The 22,780-nt window shown below is 38.1% G+C and overlaps 1 long non-coding RNA gene across 1 annotated transcript; it reads right to left on the bottom strand.

The window, feature by feature from the left end:
* Positions 1-1,662: 1,662 nt before the first annotated feature.
* LOC142528006 (uncharacterized) lies at positions 1,663-22,135 on the bottom strand. The gene is made up of 3 exons (XR_012815582.1): positions 21,886-22,135; positions 12,950-13,013; positions 1,663-11,395 (listed from the first exon to the last, which is right to left on the bottom strand). It is a non-coding gene; the product is annotated as an uncharacterized LOC142528006 (long non-coding RNA).
* Positions 22,136-22,780: the final 645 nt, after the last annotated feature.

Raw genomic sequence — 22,780 nt, 5'->3', positions numbered from 1 at the left:
ATGATTGTATAATGGTAGAAGCATAAGAGTACAAATAAGTTTTATATTTATTTTGTTTTTCTAACCATGGAAGTATGTAATACGAGTTTACATTTAATGAAAGACATGTTTACATATATATATATATATATATATATATATTTTAAGTAAGTAAGGTTGTAAACTTTAAAAAAAATATTTGAGATGATATATAAAATATTCGGATATGTCCTAAAAAAATTATGTATAGACCTTGCAAATTAACATAAGATCGAAAGTGAATTATAAGATTAATGTTAAGTAATGAGTTGGAAACAGTTTGAGAAAATATGTTTTAAAGACGTATGTATATTTTCATAATAAGAAGAATTCATGTTCCTACTCAAATTTAAAAATGATAATACTTGGGTCATTAATAAGAAAAAGATTGATAACAACTTACGAACTTTAGAAGAAGTTTTTTTTTTGTAATAGAATTATATAAAATTCTTATACAAAGAATGTAACAATATTTAGTTATGGATATGGGAAAAAGATATTAATGTCATGTAATTAAGGAAAAAAGGTCTTTTAGATGGGAAAAAACTGTCGATATTAAATTATATTATCTAACTGAGCAGCTTATATTTATTTATGCATAGAGGTTAATATGTTCTATAGTTTAATGTATAATAACTGATATTTTAATGTTTAGGAAAAATTAATTAGAATCGTTGAAACACTTGAAAATAATGTAGATTTTTGAGTTGATAGTTTCACTACTATGGTTTTAAAAAAAGATCCTTGGTCGAGCTTCCATGTAATTTCATCATAAGTGTTTGAACATAATAAGGTTATACATAGATTCAACTTTTAAGCGTATATGCACCTAAATTATAAGCGGTAAGTGCGTCAACTTTCAAATAACTAATCATGTAAGTATATATAAAGTAAAATAGAAGAAGTTAGGTGAACTTTTATATATTTATGAAATAGGTTGAACTATATATAAGTTACGATAAATATTGTGATTTCTTTTGTTAGCTTCAATACAAGTAGGTTAGTCACCTGTAACTATTGATAGATGTCAAATTACAATTTAATATTTTAAATTAGAAACATTAGTCATCACGTGATTTGATATATTTCCGCCACATGTAATGTCCCAAAAAAGTTAGTCATCTGGTGTTCATGCTATATATCAATGGAATGAACATTGTTATAAACAATAGAACAACTTTAATTTGTAATCAACTTGTGAGAAAATTTACAACTAAGAAGGTCTTGAATATTAACTTGGTATGTAGAAAAGTATAGGATGTTATAATTATATATTCAAAACGTGTAGTAGAATTTGATATTTGCACTAAAAAAATTTAGCCAATAATTTATATAGTTGTGTTTTCCGTATGTTGTTGTTGACAAGTTTATCATTAAGTAATTAATGGTAGATGTCAAGTTATAATCTACAAAAGATAATGTGAATGGGCTTAACATATGAATGATGTGTTTGGGTATAATATGACATTTCAGACATGGAAATTCATAAATTTACTAAATTTGTAAACCTTGAAGGTTTAAAGTTGAAAAAATTGAACATGTACACACACAAAATTCGATTTTTCAGGTAATTGTTTAGGTTTTTTTTCTATATATTTCTTTTTATTTTTTAATTAAAAAAGATTTCATTAAAAGGGCAAAAAGTTAATACAAGAACAACTACACTGAGAATTCCCGGGAGAGATATAAAATACATAACTCAAATCACCTACTTCTCTAGATTATTGTAGTACATTAATCGCATTCGATAGCAGTGAAGACATGCAATTTTAATTTTCTTAATAGTTTCTTCAACACAAATAGTCTCATTCTTGAATATTGCTCGGTTCCGTGCATTCCAGATATGGTAAATAGTAGCAGCACACGCCAATAGCCTCAACTTGTTAAGAATAGACTTACCACGGTAGACGGCTTCTGAAGGCACGAAGGATTGCAGTAGCCGAGCCCATCAATTTCTTCATACCAAGACAATCACGAATTGCATCCCAGATTTTTTTAGCTAAAGGGCACGAAAAGAATAAATAGGCCATAGTTTCAAACTCACCTTTGCAAAGCACACACAATTTATCTTCAACAAAATCAAGGCAATCTCGAGTAAGGAGTTTAGCATGCACAAATAACCAAAAGACAAAACGGTGCTTAGGGAGTAGGAAAGACTGTGCCACCAGATGTTTCCAAAGCCATTTACCAACTCTATTTATAAAGAATTCATACGCCTTGCCGACTCCTGCAATGCCACTGAACCAACTGTCCACGCAGGAAATTGTATCATCAACTGAACAAAAGTTAAGAATCAGCACATCACGAATATGGAGGCGTTGCTTAATTAATGGTGAAACTTCTTTGTGCTAGTTCCACTGCCAAATACTGTCAAATCTGCTATAAATATGGTTTACCCAGTTAATCCACAGACTGTATTTTTTTTGATGAATTTTCCATATAGTCTTGCATGATAGAGCGTTATTCCAAGTACTCAAGTTCTTCAATCCAAGCCCTCCATCCTCCACAGGCCGACAGATTGATTTCCATGCTATGGGCGGCCGACTAGAAGGCCAAACAAACTTTCTGCAAAGGGCGTAGATATTGTCCACAATAGAAGCCGATAAGGTTAGAATGGCTAACCAGTAGCAACCTACCCCCTGTATCACAGATCTGATCAACTCAATTTTCCTAGCATAATGTAAAGAATGGCGTGCCAGGAATTAATCTTGGCAGCAATTGCGTCTACAAGGATGCTATAATCAAAGGAATGAAGTCTTGCTGAGGCCAGAGGTATCCCCAAATAACGTAAATGGAGCTCACCCTGACTGAATCCAGATAAAGAGAGAATATCATGTCTGCTAACTGCAACCAGAAAGATACTAGATTTAAAGATGTTTACTTTCAAACCAGTCATATCTCCAAAGAAATTAAGACAATTCAGAATCATGGAAACACTGGTCGTATCACTCCTCGAGAATAACAATAGATCATCCGCGTAGGCAAGGTGGGTGATATTTAAGTTAAGGCATTTAGGATGGAAGCCGAACAAAGTAGAGCGTGACATTAGTCTAAGCAAACGAGATAAGACTTCTAGACAGAGAGTGAATAAGAAAGGTGATAGAGGGTCACCTTGACAAAGTCCTATCTGTCCAAGAAAGTGCCCATGACAGTGTCTAAAACATCTACTGCTTAAAACTGCTACTAAATTTTTTTTACAAGCTCGAACCCGAAAATTTCATAAATTATGCATACATGCAACACAACTGAAAATATCATCTTTCAAAAATAGATGCAATCCAGTGACATATAAAAATACCACAGTTTAAAAATGGACAAATCGTCAAACCCCGACTTACGTTTTAAAATAATGCAAATATGAAACAAGTAAACAAAAAATCATCACAACCATCAACATGTCAAAACATAGCGTATAAAATAATCATGTCCACTCCTATATCAAATCGTGATGTGCGGAAAATATATGGTCCTCGGGTTCACGTGCGTACATCCAGCCTCGCCTACTCAGACTTTGGCGCCTCCAGCCTCCTCATCAGTATGATCACCTGCAACATTCACGCCTAGTGAGTCTAAAGACTCAACACGCCTGTAACGTTAATAGCAAGTACATATACATAGCATGCAACAGTAAAAAGTACCGTAATAAAAATACGTTTCATGATCTTAAAAGAGTAAACATAAGCATAACGTGTCAAAACATCTCATCATATCATCATACTTGTTCATTTTCTTTAATTGAATTCAGTTCTTTAGTCGTGACTTTCGTATCAGCTCTATCTTATCAACTCTATTCGATTGATCCATCTACATATAATCGTGGTACCCGACGGCGTAGACATCAGCGACATCATTACCCATCCACTGAGCCTTGGACTTACAGCTCATCGTATACATATATCGTCAATCACAACAAACTCCCATCATTCAAAAAAACATAATCATTTTCATCACTTATGAAAATCATGCATATACGCAATTTTCCTTAAAATCAAGCATGCAACGTATTTTTCATACTTACATAAAAGTCATATATGTGATACGCAAATGTTTAAAAACATGTTAAATTTTTTATCAGGTCGCTGCTAGAACTAAAAACTCGACCCGCGTGCGAAATGATTGTTTTGCCCCTCGAAACCCAAAATGACCATTTTACCCCTGGACCTCAAAATTTCGACACGAAGCTTACCAAACTCCTTAAAAAACCACAAAAAATATGTAGAAATATTTCTTAAACGTAAACTCGAGCCCGTTTCAAAACTTAAACGATTCGTTTTAAAACTTGGACCGGGTCTCGGTTTTAATTAGAATCGACCCAAAACTTAATCAATTATTCCCAAATCGACCCGTGACTAAAACCTACATGACCAGCCTAAAAACCACTTATTTCAGACCCCTTATGACCCTCAAGTAGTAACCGAAAATTGCTGGAAATTCTGCACGTGCAATATTGAAACCCTCGTGCACCAACCTTCCATATTTCGACCCTAGTTCAAGACCAAGCGGACCAGCAGCTAACCAACTATTTTGGGACCAAGTTCGAACCCAATAGGCTCTCCTTGACCAACCCTAGATGACCCTACTGCCCAATACACCAGCCATGTGCGCTACTCTCGCAACCGCACCGCACAAGACTAACGAACCATCCCTCGATCTAACCCCCTCGGCCGACTCCTAGACCACGCCCAACCGTTCATGGCCCTCTCCTAGCACTGTCATGCACCCAAGAGGGTCAGCTTCTTGGATGGAATCAAGCCATGCACGACGGCACAGCGCAAAGCCCTCGATCTCACCAAAACTGAGCCGACCTACACCAAGCATCGATCGGCCTTCAACGTTTTCGACACTAAGCCAACTCTAGCCCCTTGATACCTTAGTTTTTGATGTGAAAAACTTCCTAGGGTCATGACTCGGCAGCCCACTTGCACAAGAATCATAAAAACGTGAGTATACAACATAAGAATGCACATTCATGTCAAAAACTTGTATAAAATGCGTTTCAAGGTATAATCACAAGATTTTCATGCATAAACATAAACTTCAACCTAATATTGGCGTGAATGAAGAGAAGAAGAAGATACATGCGTGCCTTAGCGTTTATATGATCAAAAGCTTGAAGATACGCGTGTGGGATGTGAAACAGAGAGGCGGGGGAGAAGATTTTCTTGAAATAAATGCAAAGCCAAAGCTTGTTGTTAGTTGTTGCTAAAAAAACGTGAAAATGTCTGCTGGAATAAGGGGTGGGCGGCCAAGGGGTGTTAACTAGGGTTAAGGTTTGATTAGGTGTAGTTTAGGTTAATAAAACTTGTACTAATGGGCCTTAATTAAAAATTAAAGGGTTTTGAGCCCATTAGGCATTAAAACAAACTCATCAAGCCCAAAAATCCTCTTGAAAAATATATCGTTTAGGTACATTTTTGAAAATATTTTTGAGCCCTCAAAAAGTCTCTCGACTTGCTAAAATTTGCGTACCGATTAAAAATATGACCCGACGAGTAAAAATCTCATCAAGGCCCACTTTTCAAAAAATTCTCATAAAACATCTCATATTAAATAACTAAAATTAATTATTTAATAAAAAAATTCCTGATTATCCCCAGTATCTGTTACTCGTTCGAGCGCGAAATGCAACTTAAAACCCTAATACATGAAACTTTAAAATAATCGTGAAATAAACCCTGGCTATGCAATAACCATGCATAAAAATCCTTAAACACTAATTTTAATTAAAACCCTAGATTGCATATATTCAGGTTACGTATTTGGAATTTCCTAGACCTTACAATTCTCTTCCCCTGAACAGAATTTCGTCCTTGAAATTTAAAACATACCGAATAACTCCGGGTAGCGACTCTTCATCTCGGCCTCAGTCTCCCAAGTAGCCTCATCCTCGGAATGATTCAGCCACTTGACTTTGACCATGAAAATCATCTGTTCCGAAGCCTCCTCTCCTGCCTGGCCAAAATCTGAGTGGGTCTCTTCTCGAAAGGACAGGTTCGGTGTCAGCTGCAGCGGCTCATAGTTCAATACACGTGAAGGATTCGACATATATTTCCGTAACATAGAGACATGGAACACATTATGAACTCCCGCCAGATTCGACGGTAATACAACTCTGTATGCAAGTGTCCCAACTCTCTCTAGGATCTCGAACGGTCCTATGAATCTAAGACTGAGCTTTCCATTCTTCCCGAATCTCAGCACACCCTTCATCGGTGTGACTTTTACGAATATGTGATGCCCTACTGCAAACTCAATATCCCTGCGCCGCTGATCTGCATAACTCTTCTGTCAGCTCGGAGCGGTCTTCATCATGTCCCTGATATGGAGCACTAACTCTGTAGTCTGACTGATGATATCCAGTCCTAGCTCTGCTCTCTCTCATACCTCATCCCAATACATTGGTGACCTACACTTCCTCCTGTACAACGCCTCATATGGAGCCATACTAATCAATGCCTGATAATTTTTGTTGTATGTGAACTCAACAAGAGGTAACTTCCACTCCCAGCTGCCCTGGAAGTCGATCATCCAAGCTCTGAGTAGGTCTTCCAATATCTGAATCACCCTCTCTGGCTGTCCATCGGTATGAGATGGAAGAAAGCACTGAATATCAGCTTAGTACCCAATGCCTGATGCAGAGTTTTCCAGAAAACAGACGTGAATCTCAGATCCCTGTCTGACATGATGGACACTAGAATCTCATGCAGCCTGACTATCTCTCTGATGTACAGCTCTGCGTACTACGTCATGGTGAAAGTCTTCCTGATCAGTAAAAAGTGTGTTGATTTAGTGAGCCGATCGACTACCACCCAAATGACATTGTACCCACCAGTCGTCATCGGAAGTCCCGTCACAAAATATATAGTAATATTCTCCCATTTCCACTCGGGAATAGGGAGTGGTCTCAGCTTCTGTGCAGGGCTCGGATGCACTGCCTTGATCTGCTGATACATCAAACACTCTGAGACAAAACACAGAATATCCTGTTTCATGCCCGGCCACCAATAAAGAGACTAAAGATCCTTATACATCTTCATACTCCCTGAATGGATGGAGTACGAGGTGCCGTGGGCCTCACTCAAGATATTTTCTCTCAGGGAATCACTTCAAGGAACCCATAATCAGTCCCTATATCTGAATATGTGATCCACAACTGTATACAACCTCCGATCCTTAGCCTCATCCCTCTGTCTCCACTTCTGTAACTGCTCGTCAGAAATCTGCCCTGCCCGAATTCTGTCTCTCAGTGTCGACTGACTGTCAGGGTAGTAAGTCTAGGGGCATTGCCCCTGGCATAAACTGCAAGCTCAAACCACTGGATCTCTGCCTGCAACGTCTCTGTACTGACAATTGAGTAATCACTGCAGTCTTCTTGCTCAGGGCATCTGCAACTACATTAGCCTTACCCAGATGGTAGCTAATGTCGCAGTCATAATCCTTCACTAGCTCTAGCCACCTCCGTGGTCTCATGTTCAGCTCTTTCTCTGTGAATAAGTACTTCAGGATCTTGTGGTCAGTGAAAATCCTGCACTTCTCCCCATACAGATAATGTCTCCAAATCTTCAAGGCGAATACCACTGCCGCTAGCTTGAGGTTGTGAGTCGGATAATGCTGCTCATGGACCTTCAATTGTTGGGACGCATAAGCTATAACTCTATCATGCTGCATCAAAATTGCGCCCAAACCGAGCTTCGAAGCATCTGTATATACCACAAACTCTCCTTGCCTTGATGACATAGCTAGAACTGGTGCCGAGATCAGCGCCTGCTTCAACCTGTCAAAACTCTCCTGGCACTCCGGTCCCTAAATAAACTTGGTATTCTTCTTCGTCAAGACGGTCATAGGCATCGCAATAGAAGGGAAGCCCTGAATAAAATTCTTGTAATATCCAGCCAATCCCAAGAAGCTACAAATCTCTATCACGCTCTTAGGCATTGGCCAATCTCTGACTGCCTCAACTTTACTAGGGTCGACCTCTATACCATCCCGAGATACAATGTGGCCCAAGAATGCCACTCTGTCTAGCCAAAACTCGCACTTACTGAACTTGGCATACAGCTGTCTGTCCTGTAAAGTCTGCAGTACGATCCTCAGATGCTGACTGTGCTCCTCTCTGCTCTTCGAATAGATCAAGATGTCGTCAATGAAAACTATGATGAACTGATCCAAATATGGCTGAAACACGCGATTCATGAGATCCATGAATATCGCTGGCACGTTAGTCAAACCGAAGGCATCAGCAAAAACTCATAGTGCCCATAACGCGTCCTGAATGCCGTCTTATGCACATCAGACTCTCTTACTTTCAGCTGATGGTATCCAGATTGGGGGTCTATTTTCGAGAATACTGATGCTCCCTGAAGTTGATCAAATAAATCTTCGATCCTAGGTAGTGGATACTTGTTCTTGACTTTGACATGGTTCAGCTCTCTGTAGTCAATGCAAAGCCGCATGCTGCCATCCTTCTTCTTAACAAACAGTACCGGTGTGTCCCATGGAGAAAAGTTCGGGCGAATGAAACATTTATCTAGCAAGTCCTGTATCTGATCCTTCAGTTCTTTCATCTCTGCAGGTGCTAGACAATAGGGTGCCTTAGATATCGGCACTGTACCTGGCATGAGCTCGATAGAAAAGTCCACCTCTTTGTCCGGTGGAATGCCTGAAACATCGCCAGGGAAAGCATTGGGGAAGTCTCTGGCTACTTCAAACTCCTCTAGCCTCTGACTGGCTGGCTCTGACACTGTCACAATACTGGCAAAAAATGCCTGGCAGCCTCTCCTCATGAGCTTCCTCACACAGATGCAAGAAATGATGTGCGTCATCTGCTGATGTCTGGTTGCCTCAAATGTAAACGGCTTACCGCTAGGCGGTCGGACAGATACTGACATCCGTCGAAAATCTATGATAGCTCCGTTAGAAGAAATTCAGTCCATATCCAGAATAATATTAAACTCCGGCAACAGTAGCACAATCAAGTCCGCCTGTACCGTATTTTTTTTGTAACCGAAGCTCCAATTTCTTCAATATCTGGGAGGTAAATATCTGATCCCGGGATGGAATCGATACTCTGAATCTCAAATCCATAGCCTCCAGTATGATTCCTAGTCGCTTGACGAAAGATTCGGAAATAAACGAATGTGTAGCTCTGGAATCTAGCAGTGCATGCCTGGCTACACCTGAAAGATATATCCTTACTATGACAAAACATACCATCAAATCTGTTCGCGGTGAGACTTACAAAATTTCTATCCAGCGATTATCCCGAGTTCCTCGAAAATTTATTGATTTATTTCTAGCATCCCATAAGAAAATCTCAAAATTTACCTCCAAAAATTCAGAAATTGCAATCTTGCCCTCTAGATTTCAAAATTTTCATTTTTGTCCCCATAAAATATTCGAATTTTTGCCCCATTAAATCTTAAAGTTCTCGAAGATTAATAGTTTGACCCCCAAAATTCCAAAAAATTCGAATACAGCCCTAAAAATTTTGATTCTTGCACTTAGACCCTCATATTATTGGTTATTACAATTAGGTCCTTAAAATTCTCAATTCATGCAATTCAAACCCTTAAATCCAACTAGGTAGAGCATGCATCCTAATTTATTCTAGGTTCTCAATCCCAAAATAATTCACACAATAATAAAATCGCCCAATGCAATCAAGGCGATAAATACATAAAACTTAAGCATAAAAGTTACCAGTGATCAAAGTAGAGTCGGGCTCAGCCTCTGCCTCCTCGACATGCATCACATATGCTTTGCCAGTAGTGGGGCCCTTGTTCTTAGGGCAATATGCTGCCATGTGACCCTCCTACTCTCAGATGAAACATTTGTAGGTTTCCCATAAACATTTTCCAAGGTGGAATCGGTTGCACTGCTTGCATGGCTGTCCCTCTGGCGGTTTCAGAGCCCCTGGTACCTGTGGTGGCCTCTGATAACCAGGCCTCTTCATCTATCCCTGGGGCATCTACTGCCCTGATGTCTCGGTGGCCCCGTGAACTGTTTCTTTCGTGGCTGAGAGCTGGACTGGGCTTGGGATCTATTCATCTGCATTTCAAAATCAATGTCCATCAGGGCCTGCTCCGCTTGAAAGGCACAAGCGGTGGCCTCACCTTAGCTCGCCGGTCTCATCAGCATAACGTCCCGGCACAACGTGGGTCGCAGGTCATCTATAAAATGCCTCAGCTTCTGGGTGGCACTCTCGCAATTAGGGGCACAAAATGGCAGCCCCTGTCAAACTTCCTGATAAGTCGGCCACAGTCGAGTCCCCCTGGCGGAGACTCATGAACTCCCTCTTAAGGCGACCCCTGACATCTACTGGAAAATACTTACCTTAGAACACATCCTAGAACTGATCCCATGCGAGGGTAGCCAAGTTCAACCCATGAGCTGCTCCCCCCACCAAAAGGATGCATCATCTCTCAACATATAAGTGGTACACCTGACCTGGTCGCCATCCATCATCTGCAAGTACTGGAAGTATAGCTCCAAAGACCGAATCCAACTCTCTGCTACGAAAGGATCAGTAGTACCCCCGAACTCCTTCGGTTTGAGCCGTCGAAACTGCTCATAAATGTATGTATGTGGTCGAGGAGCCTGCTGCGCCTGCTCTAGAAGTCTAGCCATGCCCTCGAGAACTCGAGTAGCTGCATCCAATGGCGGTGGCGGTGGAGGTGGAAAGCCTCTATCATCTCCGGAAGTATCATCATGACGATCTGTGCTAGGAACGCGTCTGGGAGGCATGACATCTGAATACAGTCCAAATTCTAAACTGTAGCCCATCATACAATTTAATCTAGTTTTCAAAACATTTAATCCTTAAACCATGAAAACATCTAAACATGTACTGTAAATCGCTGTAAAACATATAACATGGAATCATGCAGGTGATAGCAATAGACTAGTTAAAAATATAAAACATAAAAGCTTAAAGAGTTGAGGCTTGAAGATTGAGCTGCAGAAGTTCGCGGTGGCACAACCCTACACAGAACCCTTGCTGTGATACCAACTGAAACGTCTACTGCTTAAAAACGCTACTAATTTTTTTTACAAGCTCAAACCCGAAAATTTCATAAATTATAGTAGAAAATATCATCTTCCAAAAATAGATGCAATCCAATGACATATAAAAATACTGCAGTTTAAAAATAGACAAATCTTCAAACCCCGACTAACATTTTAAAATAATGCAAATATGACAAGTAAAAAAAATCCTCACAATCATCAACATGTCAAAACAAAGCATATAAAATAATAATGTCCACTCTTATATCAAACGTGATGTGCGGAAAATATATGGTCCTCAGGTTCACGTGCGCACATCCAGCTTCGCCTACTCAGACTTTGGCGTCTCCAGCCTCCTCATCAGTATGCTCACCTACAACATTCACACCTAGTGAGTTTAAAGACTCAACACATCTGTAACATTAATAGTAAGTACATATACATAGCATGCAACAATAAAAAGTACCATAATAAAAATATATTTCTTGATCTTAAAAGCGTAAACGTAAGCATATCGTAAAAGCACAACGTGTCAAAACATCTCATCATATCATCATACCTGTTCATTTTCTTTAATTGAATTCAGTTCGTTAGTCGTGACTTTCATATCAGCTCTATCTTATCAGCTATATTCGATTGATCCATCTACATATAACCGTGGTACCCGATAGCGGAGACATCAGAGAGACAACATTACCTATCCACTGAGCCTTGGTCTTACAACTCATCGTATACATATATCGTCAGTCACAACAAACTCCCAACCTTAAAAAAAATCATTATTTTCATCACTTATCAAAATCATGCATATACACAATTTTCTTTAAAATCAAGCATGCAACGTATTTTTCATAATTTCATAAAAGTCATATACGTGATACATGAATGTTTAAAAACATATTAAATTTTTTATCAGGGCGCTGCCAGGACTAAAAACTCGACCCGCGTGCAAAATAATTGTTTTGCCCCTCGAAACCCAAAATGACCATTTTACTCCTGGACCTCAAAATTTCAACCCAAAGCATACCAAACTCTTTAAAACACCATAAAACATAATTATAAATATTTCTTAGGCGTAAACTCGAGCCCGTTTCAAAATTTAAACGATTCTTTTTAAAACTTGGATCGGGGATCTCGGTTTTAATTAGAATAGACCCAAAACTTAATCAATTTTTCCCAACTCAATCCATGACTAAAAACCACTTATTTCAGACCCATTATGACCCTCAAACAGTAACCAAAAATTGATGTCAATTCTGCACGTGCACACTTGAAACCCTAGTGCACCAACCTTTATATTTTCGATCCTTGCTCAAGACCACGCGAACCAGCAGCTAGCCAACTATTCTGGGACCAAGTTCGAACCCAAGAGGCTCTCCTTGACCAACCCTAGCTGACCCTACTGTCCAATACACCAGCCCTGTGCGCTACTCTCGCAACCGCACCGCACAATACTAACGAACCATCCCTCGATCTAACGCCCTCGGCCGACTCCGAGACCACGCCCAACCGTTCAAGGCCCTCTCCCAGCCCTGTAATGGACCCAAGAGGGTCAGATTCTTGGATGGAATCAAGCCATGCACGACGGCACAACCCAAAGCCCTCACCAAAATCGAGCGAACCTACACCAAGCACCGATCGGCCCTCAATGTTTTCGACACTAAGCCTGTAAAGGCCCGTATTTCGTATTCATAATTTTCCGAAATTATTAAAAATTTTCTAAATAGATAATTATCTTGTCCCATTTAATTAAAGTAAATATGTAAATAATTTTAACTTTAAAATAACAGCGGAAGCAAATATTGTTTTCAACCAACAATTTAAAAATAATTCAACGTAAACATCAACTTAAAAATAATCCAACGTATTAAACTGAGTTTGAATAATAAAATGTGCATAAATTAAATCATAAGGTCCTCGGGTTTACTACTGCTGTTCCAAGATCGCTCACTGGTCTCCGTCTCCGTCCGCGGTCCCGACCTCATCAATACCTACAACAATCAAGTCTAGTGAGTCTAAAGACTCAACATGTATATATCGTGAATAACAAGTAAATATATCATAAAATCGCATGCAACGTAAAAATAAAGTATCGTAAAGCGTACGGTAAAAATCATATCAAGAATAATTATAACTACGTGCATATCTAAAAATCTTACGTAAAAGCTTTGCTCAATAGAGCTCTGTCATAACATATCATAATTTTCTGGTAGAGATAATGTTTCTAAGCTAGTGGCCCATAACATAGCGTAAGCGCCTGATCAGACTAAACCACAGTATACTGGGCGGTAGAGATCAATCACAGCCCTTGGACTGGATGTCCGTACCCATACATAATCATAAACCGGTCGTAAGTCACCGGGCGGAGAGGTCCTCGGTTGTTCCTACCGACTTCCAAACCAATAAGCATAAGGTGGCCACAAGACATATCGCATATATCTCAAAAATAAACATTTTATATTTTTATGCACGTAACATAATTATAACCTTATTTTTTTACCAGATGAGTTGGATTGTTCCCAGGCTTGCTGCGACTTACTACTAATATGTGACACATGAAATAAATCTTAACTTGACAAAATCTTAACAATAGAACCAAAAACGAGACGATTCGGACCAACAACTTGATTTTTAACCATGGCTTCGTACCAACCCGAACCAACATTAAACCGACGTTTAACCATGATTAAAAATACCCCAAACATACTGAAAAATATGCATAATAACTGTAAAACACGAAAATGGGTGAAAGGAATCCAAAAACATAAAACACTCTTTCGAGAGTCATTTTGGCACCTTTCACCGTAAATTCTCGTACGACCTCTAAACTCGACCGAATCACGAACAGACAAAAACATGACTTTCCTAACTCATTGAGGTACTGTCCTGTCCAAGGCCATTGGCTAAAAGCCAACCAAGAACTCAAACCACCTCCAAAACCGAAGATGAAAGTTGCTGTCAAAAAAATCCAGCAGTGGCACTTGTGTGTTTGTGGTGAAATTCTGAAATTTATTGACCAATGGCTTGAACCACCTCCCAAGGACTCTTACCAGCATTCTAAGGCATGGCTTGGCCCATGGCTAAGGGTTGAAAGCCAACCACAAACCAAGCAACCACCTAGGACAACTCAAAGTTGCTGCCGAGAGCACCCCTTTATGTGTAGTATGCTGTAATAATTTGTTTTAATGTCTTGTGTCGTTCCAGTGGTCATTTGATCGACCATGGCTTGAGCTAGACATGATGGAGTGTTGTATGAACCATGGCTATGGGCTAGAAACCAACCATAATCCAAACAACGCCCAAAAACCGAGAGTGTACACACACAGAAAATGGAGAACACCGAAATGCACTTATGTTGTTTTGGTGAAATTTTGATGGACCCTTGAACCAATCTTTGAAAGGATGATTTGGTCACGTCCTAGACATGTTAAAGTAGGGTTCTAACCATGGCTACAGCCCCTAGGACTGCCAGGGTTCGAACACTCCTTAAACAACTCAATGACAAAAAAAATCGTGAACCAAATCTGTAGTTGGTAGAAAAAGTTTGCTGTCATGCCTTTGTTTAAAAATGTTTAGACTCAACCAATGAACCGACAACTCCCTAACACATGGTAAAACATTCCTAGGAGCAGCCTTGAGTGCCTGGTAAACGAGCCAACCTCCTGAACCACAAAGCAAGCCAACCAAAACCGTGAGACACAAAGTGGAAACATAAAAAATTCTGTACAGAATTTCTTGGGTAGTTGCTGCTATATTTCGTTTTTCCTCCCAAACCATGATCACATATTGATTTAAAATATCTATTATAACTTGATTGAAGAGCAAAGAACTAATATATACATGCCTGGAATTTGTTTTGAAGAAAAACAAATCAAAACGACAATACGACGCGACGGGATCGGAGTTGGCTTCCTTCTTGTTCAGCTGCTGTTATTCTCGATTATTTGCTGATGCTTTCTTCTGTAATTTCGAAGGTAAGGTTGTGGGGAATGTAGGTGAGGAAGGTGAATGATTTAATAGGTGTTAAAGGTGACGTTATATGCCTTAAAATGAGAGTTACAAGTGAAGGAGTGAAAGGGACTTTGAATGGTTTTTCATTCCTCCTTGCTGGCCGATTCTTTTCCTCCCTTTTCTTGCTTTTATTCCCGATTTCATTAGCCTATTGATTCTAATATTTTCGAGTATATAGGATGTAGGAATGTTATGTAAGGGGAAATGATGGTTACAAGAGGTTTTAAGGATGCCATAAAATGAATTAAAGTGGAAGGTTACAAGTGAAAGCTTTGAATATCATTTGCATGCTTTCTCTCCCAGCTTCCGTTGCATGTCATTCAAATTATTGCAACATTCAAACTCATTTCATAGTCTAATAGGTTGAGGGAAATTATATGAATTATAGTATTTGAATCTACTACTAATTAGTGATTTAAAATGAGGAATTGAATCCACCTTAAAGGTCATTGAGGATGGTTTGAATGGGTTTACACCACATTTGCATTTGTTTAAAAGTGTTGACCGATTTCCTACAAATTTTGAATGGTATATTATGGTTTAAACTTTGTATTTTAATTGTTTGAGGTTTTAAATACTCATTATACACTTTAGTGCATTTACACATTAAGTTAGAAACTCTTGCATGGATTTATGATTTAAGTATTTAAATGTTATACTTTAATTTCTTGAATATATTATGCTTAGATTAATTCATTCTCAATTGTTTACACATTTTAATTTAAGCTTTTAAGTAAATATTGAATCTAAAAGAATTTATTTAATAACTTGCTCTAATTAATTTAATAACTCCTAATACATTCTTTTCCTTTAAATTAAATTATCCCTTGACTTAAATTAAATTTAGGAATGTTTTCTTATTATTAATCTTATCTCAAATCTCCAAACTCCGGTCCGGCCTCGCGTATTTATCCTGAAAAGATAAAACTAAATATCTACTCTTAAAATAAATAATCATGATTTAAAACTTCATATTTAATTTAAATAATAGAAATTATGCATGGCTTGTACGTAATCTGATTTTCGGGTTCTACAAAGCCAACTCCAGCCCGTTTCTACCTTAGTTCTTGACGTGAATAGCTTCCTAGGGACATGACTCGACAACCCCCTTGCACAAGAATCATAAAAACATGAGTATACAACACAAGAATGCACATTCATGTCAAACACTTGTATAAAATGCGAACTCAAGGTAGAATCACAAGATTTTCATGCATAAGCATAAACTTCGGCATAATATTGGCGTGAATGAAGAGAAGAGGAAGATACATGCATGCCTTAGCCTTTATATGATCAAAAGTTTGAAGATACGCGCGTGGGACGTGATCGGAGAGGCGGGAGAGAAGATTTTCTTGAAAGAAATGGTTGCTGGAATAAGGGGTGGGCGGCCAAGGGGTGTTAAGTAGGGTTAGGGTTTGATTAGGTGTAGTTTAGATTAATAAAACACGTACTAATGGGTCTTAATTAAAAATTAAAAGGGTTTTAAGCCCATTAGGCATTCACTACAAGAAAAATGATTTTTCGCAGCACATCATCAACAGCGTGCATTAAAAGCACGCTGCGAATAGTACTTTTAACGACGTGCATCAATATGTGCACTGTTAATATTGTTGCATTTGTTAGAAATAACAGGTGTGCATTAAAAGCAAGCTGCGGAAAGTAATATCCGCGACGTGTATTTATATGTGCTGTAAATATTATATACTTTCCGCAGCGTGCAATAATGTGCGCTGTTAATACCCTATGCATTCTCAGCGTGCATTAAAAGCACGCTGCGGGAAATGGGTGCGAATTTTTAAATTAGCGACGGTTTTGGTCAAAACGTCGCTAATTTAAAAGTTGTGACGGTTTAAAAAACCATCGCTATCTTTAAAGACGGTATACGATAAACCGTCGTCGATTTAAATCGACGACAGTTTAATGACAACCGTCGCTAAACCGCGACGATTTATATTAAACAGTCGCTAATAGCCGTAAATCAGCGACAATTATATTTGAACCGTCGCTAATAGTCACAAATTATATATAAATATCCAATTTTCGTTCCACTTTCCTCGACACCACTTCACAACACTTAAAAATTTTTCTCTCTTATACGATTTTAATTTCGATTTAGGTACATTTTTTGTTTCAATTTTGGTTAATTTTTAAGTGTTAGTTAAGATTATCAATCAATTTATCATAGTTTTATATAAGTTTTTTCTAAATTTTATTAAATTATAAATAAATTTTTTTTTACGCAAACTTTAGCGACGGTTTGTAAACTGTCGCGAAATGTAGCGACGGTTTGTAACCGCCGCGGAAAGACAATTTGCGCGCTGCGAAAATCCATTTTTGTTGTAGTGATTAAAACAAACCTATCAAGCCCAAAACCCTCTCGAAAAATATAACGTTTATACAGTTTTTGAAAATATTGTTCGAGCCCTCAAAAAGTTCCTCGACTTGCTAAAATTTGCGTACCGATTAAAAAAATGACCCGACGAGTAAAAATACTCAGCAAGGCTTATTTTTCAAAAAATGCACATAAAACACCTCATCATAAATAATTAAATTAATTATTTAATAAAAATATTTTTCCTGATTATCCCCGGTCTCCATTACTCGTTCAAGCGTGAAATGCAACTTAAAACCCTAATGAATGAAACTTTAAAATAATCATGAAATAAACTATGGCCATGCAATAATCATGCATAAAAATCCTTAAACACAAATTTTAATTAAAACCCTAGATTGAATGCACTCATGTTACATATCTCGAATTTCCTATACCTTATAGTGTCCATTAAGTGCAATGGAGTTTGATGTAGTAGAAACACATTCCAGTAACCAGTCAATGAATCTGTAAGGAAAATTATGGAATGTAAGAACCTCCCTCAGAAAATCCCAATCCACCGTATCGTAGGCCTTCATTAAATCAACTTTAAGAGTACATCGCGGTGAGATACGCTTGCATGCATATTTCCGGAGCAGTTCTTGTGCTAAATGGATATTATCAACAATGGATCGGTCCTAGATAAATGCTGCTTGTGCCCCATCTGCTAAACCCCCCATAACCTTCCTCAACCTATCAACAAGCACCTTCGAAATAATTTTATAAAAGACTGTACAACAAGAAAATAGGTCTAAAATCATTAACCAATGATGCATTCGTCTATTTCGTAACAAGCGCGATGATGGTATGATTCCATTGTCTCAACATATGGCCATTAACAAAGAATTCCTATACCGCAGCAAAAACATCATTAACAACTATATCCCAAGCCGATTTAAGGAAAAACGAACCAAACCCATCTGACCCGGAGCTTTTTCAATCTATATGTCGCATAAAGCACTACGAACCTCTTCCATAGTGATGTCAGCTGTCAGGTGTTGCCACTCACACGAAGAAACACATGGGCCATCCGAGACCAACTCACGTTGCAGAGAGACTCTATCAACTTATAAAAGTCGATGAATTGCCTACTAATATAAGCCATATCAGTGGTAGTGGTGCCATCATGACTCTGAATTGCAGTAATAGAATTCCTCTTGTTATTTCTCTTGATAAGATCATAGAAAAACTTAGTGCATCTGTCCCCTTGCTGTAGATAGGTACATTTTATTTTTTGTGCTATAAATGATCTTTCGTCTTCCAATAACATCTCTGCCTTCCTTCTAACTCCCTTATACCCAAAAAATAATGACACCTGATGAGAGCATCGAACGCTGCATATATTGTAATTGCGCTTTGGCCGACTCGGCTCTAGTAGAGATATGGCTAAAATGCTTACGATTCAGGGAAGATGGTGGCTTTTTTAGCTTATCTAAGAGTTGCTTCAGCCTATATTGCATCGTACCAAAGCCATTAAAATTCCAATGTTGTTGCACCACATCATTAGAATCCTCACTAAGAGCCCACCTATTAAAGAACTCGAAGGGTTTCTTGGTCTGAAGTATGATATGGGATACACCCCGGTGCCACAAATTCTACTAACCCATCAAAATTTGAATTCATCCAATGAGGATTAACAAGAACACGGTCTAATCTGCAGCAAACTGATGGGCTCATCCACGTGAAATGGCAACCCAAAGAACGAAGATCCAATAAATCAAGAGAAGCTACACAATCAACAAAATCTTTTATATCATAATTCTTAACTAGCAAACCCCTTTTTTTCCCATCCGGTTTAAGGACATTATTGAAATCCCCCATTAATAGCCAAGGAACAAGACAATACTCACCAACAAATATCAGGTTTTCCCAGAATGGTCTCCTCATAATAACAGTATTAAAACCATAAATGAAAGAAGCACAAAATCTATTTTTTGTTTTCAAACAGATAGCATTGACATGAATAGCCTGCCCATTCATGCTCAAGATACTAATATCAACCGTAGAGGGGTTCAACAACACAATGATATGACGCTTTTCAGAAAACAAGAAATTATGTGTAACTTGCATACATTTAAAACGAAGTCTCATCATGTTTTGCAGAGCTTTGTCATCAAACTTGGTTTCCGAAATTCCAAAAATATCGATTTTATGAGCGCTCATAGCATTATGTACGCTCTTCTGCTTCAGAGGTTTGTGAAGGCCTCTGATATTCCAACATGCAATCTTCATTGGAAACAGAGACAATTTTGGGTTGCCGCCCCTTACCTTTATTACCAAAATACCAGTCATCTTTATTTGTGTCCTCCTCTAATAAGTATTTGGTATCACCCCGAGTTGGAGTCATCTAGGTCCTCGAAAAATACAAACATTTTCCAATTTTTCTGTCCTTGGCCCCCAGCTACCTTTGGTTTCATGACTTTGTGCTTCTTCTTATTCTTCTTATAGGTCACCATTGTATACTCATCATCTTCAACATCGACCATAGTGGATGTAGTACCCAACTGTGGGAATTCACTCACAATAATTTCCTTGCCTTTATAAATTTTCTCCTGCCTCTCTATATCCATCGTAGAACACTGCTCAGTTGCCTCGGCCTCAATCACAGTATCGTTAGCATTAGGGGAGGTGTTTACCGATGTGTGCTCAATGGTGTTATGAGTGGCTACTGAAACATGAACAGCTATGCGGGGTGGTGCATGTCGATGCTTACTGATCATTCTCGACCACGAGATCTATCTCCTCTCCAAACTACACTCTTAGATCGAAATCTGGGAACAATAGGTGGCTCACAGCTTGTCCCTGCTTTAAGAATGTCAGTTGTTAAAACCAGGCAGGAAGTACTATCGTGTCCCGCCTTAAGACACTTGTGGCATAGTTTAATGTCTATCTCATACACAAAGTTGCAGTGACCGGCCCAATTAGCAATTCCACCTGCACCTCATGCACTCTTGGCGTAGTAACATTGACCTCAATCAATACCCTAGCAAACTTTACTTTTTTACGACCATGTGTAAGAAGATCCATATGAATCTGTTGCCCAATCTCTCAAGCTATATTACTAAGAATGAAGTGATTCCAGCAATCAGGAGGTAGTCCATGAATTTGAACCCACGCCGGTATTGAATTCAAGTCCTCCTCTCTAAATAAAAAACATCTTGGCATCTCTTTTAGGAAAAGATGGTATCCATAAACCATAAATGATCCCCCAGCTAGTATCAGATCTCTTGCCTCAGCAGAGGGGAACGTAAACACAATCCACCCACTGTCATGTGTCTGAAATTGAACATCCTTCCCCCAACGACGAACAAGATCAACTAAGGCACTGGTCAGAGGCTAGGGGTGTAAACGAACCGAACACGTTCCCGAACTTTTCGACCCGGTTCGAATAATATTTGGTTCGAATTCGAAATTATCGAATTCGAGCCGAACTCGAACATGTTCGAATATTTTTCGAATCGAATTCGAGCTAAAATTATATTGTTCGATTGTTCGCGAACTGTTCGCGAGCTTTAGCATTATATTTAAAAAATAAATAAAATATTATTAAGTGTATATATATATATATATATAATATTATAAAATAATATTATTAAGTATATATATATATATATTATAATGTTCGAATATATATATAATATTATTAAGTGTATATATATATATAATATATATAATATATTATATATAATATTATAATATATAATATATATAATATTATTCGAGTTCGAATCGAATTCGAACTCGAGCCTCAGTTCGAATCGAGTTCGAATCGAAAATAATAAAAGTTCGAGTTTCGAATCGAGCTTCGAATATGTTTATTCGAATTCGAGCTCGAGCTCGAATACTGAAAATTTCATAAAATTCGATTCGATTCGATTCGTTTACAGCCCTATCGGAGGCCGACCACTGATAACATATCCCAACAAGCAGAATCCATAAGTCTTCTCCACTGAATCAATATCGTCAAATGTAAATTTATGCGTATTAGTTCCTAGAGCGAAGAACTAAAGCTTATGGTTAACATTCAGCATACGGTTGGATTTGAACAGCTTGACAAAAGGAACTCGAGCTTGTTTCTTATTGCTCGGTGGTGGAGAATTCTCCTAAAGAGCTTGCTGTGTAGGAGTAGCAGCTCTATTGCTAACCATATCCGAGTCATAGTCAGTAATCTGGTGTGTAGGAGCACTAGGATTTGAGCCCCTAACACTAGGAAACTCATATTGACCAGTGGCAATAGCAGTGTCAATTAATTCGGAAACCACAGTAGTCATCTTCTTGCCCACACTGACAATTCAACAAACACTACGTGTGCAATAATAAATTAGCAGCGAAGATCACAGATATACATTGAAATCGCAACCCACGGGGATGAAACCAGTAAGAAGAAGAACAATGAAGCAATAGCAACCAAGCCACGGCAAACAAAATCAGTAAGACAGATAGTCACTGAACCGTAACTCTAGAGGCAGGAAGAAATGTACCCAGATGAATCTCGAATCTCAAACAATAAACCAAGGCCAAGTGAAGAGAATCGAAGCGGGAGTTAATATTGATGAACAATAGAATACGGACCAGAGAAAGACGAGTGGTCTGTCTCTGTCATGTTCTGTAGCGAGAGGGGAGAGCACTTCTCTCTAAACATTACACACATATGCTTTTCCACCACACGTATATATTTTCTTGATTGCATGGCTTGATTGTGAATATGTATTTTCTTGGGTTGGATTGAAACGAAAAGTTGGAAATTGGCTGTATTTTGAAATGTTAAAAGTTTTAAATTTTGCATTGCATCCGCATCCGTCCACATTAATTTATGTTATTAATTTTCATCTCCTCAAAAATTATGGGGTCCACGAGCCACATATTCATTACATTAACATTTTCCCATTATTAACACACACTCACATTCATTTAATATCAACTTTCATTATTTATGGATCCCACTGTCCATTTACTAATTTTATTTTAATTTTAATTAATTCAATATCTTTCTAATTTTGTTAAAATTTTACAACAAATATTATTAAAAATAAATAGTATTATTATTTTAAAAATAACTTAATTTTAATATTCATTAAAATATTATTAAAAATGATAAAAATGTTGGACTATTTTATTTAAAATATTATTTAAAAAATGAAAAAACAAAATTTTAATAGTTTTATTGATTATTTTACGAGTTTCATTTATGTAAACACTAATGTAACTAGCCGTCAGATTCAATGTTCTCAAAAATGCAGATTCAATGTTCTAAAAAATGCAGATTATTTTACGAGTTTGTGAGAAAGCGTCGCACATAGCGACGGTTTGTGAAAAACCGTCGCAATTAGCGACGGGTTTTGAGAAACCGTCGCAAGTAGCGACGTTTTTCAATTT

Source organism: Primulina tabacum, chromosome 15 (assembly GCF_025594145.1).
Source record: "Primulina tabacum isolate GXHZ01 chromosome 15, ASM2559414v2, whole genome shotgun sequence".
NCBI classification, from domain to species: Eukaryota; Viridiplantae; Streptophyta; class Magnoliopsida; order Lamiales; family Gesneriaceae; genus Primulina; species Primulina tabacum.
This window is presented reverse-complemented; position numbering and strand designations above follow the sequence as displayed.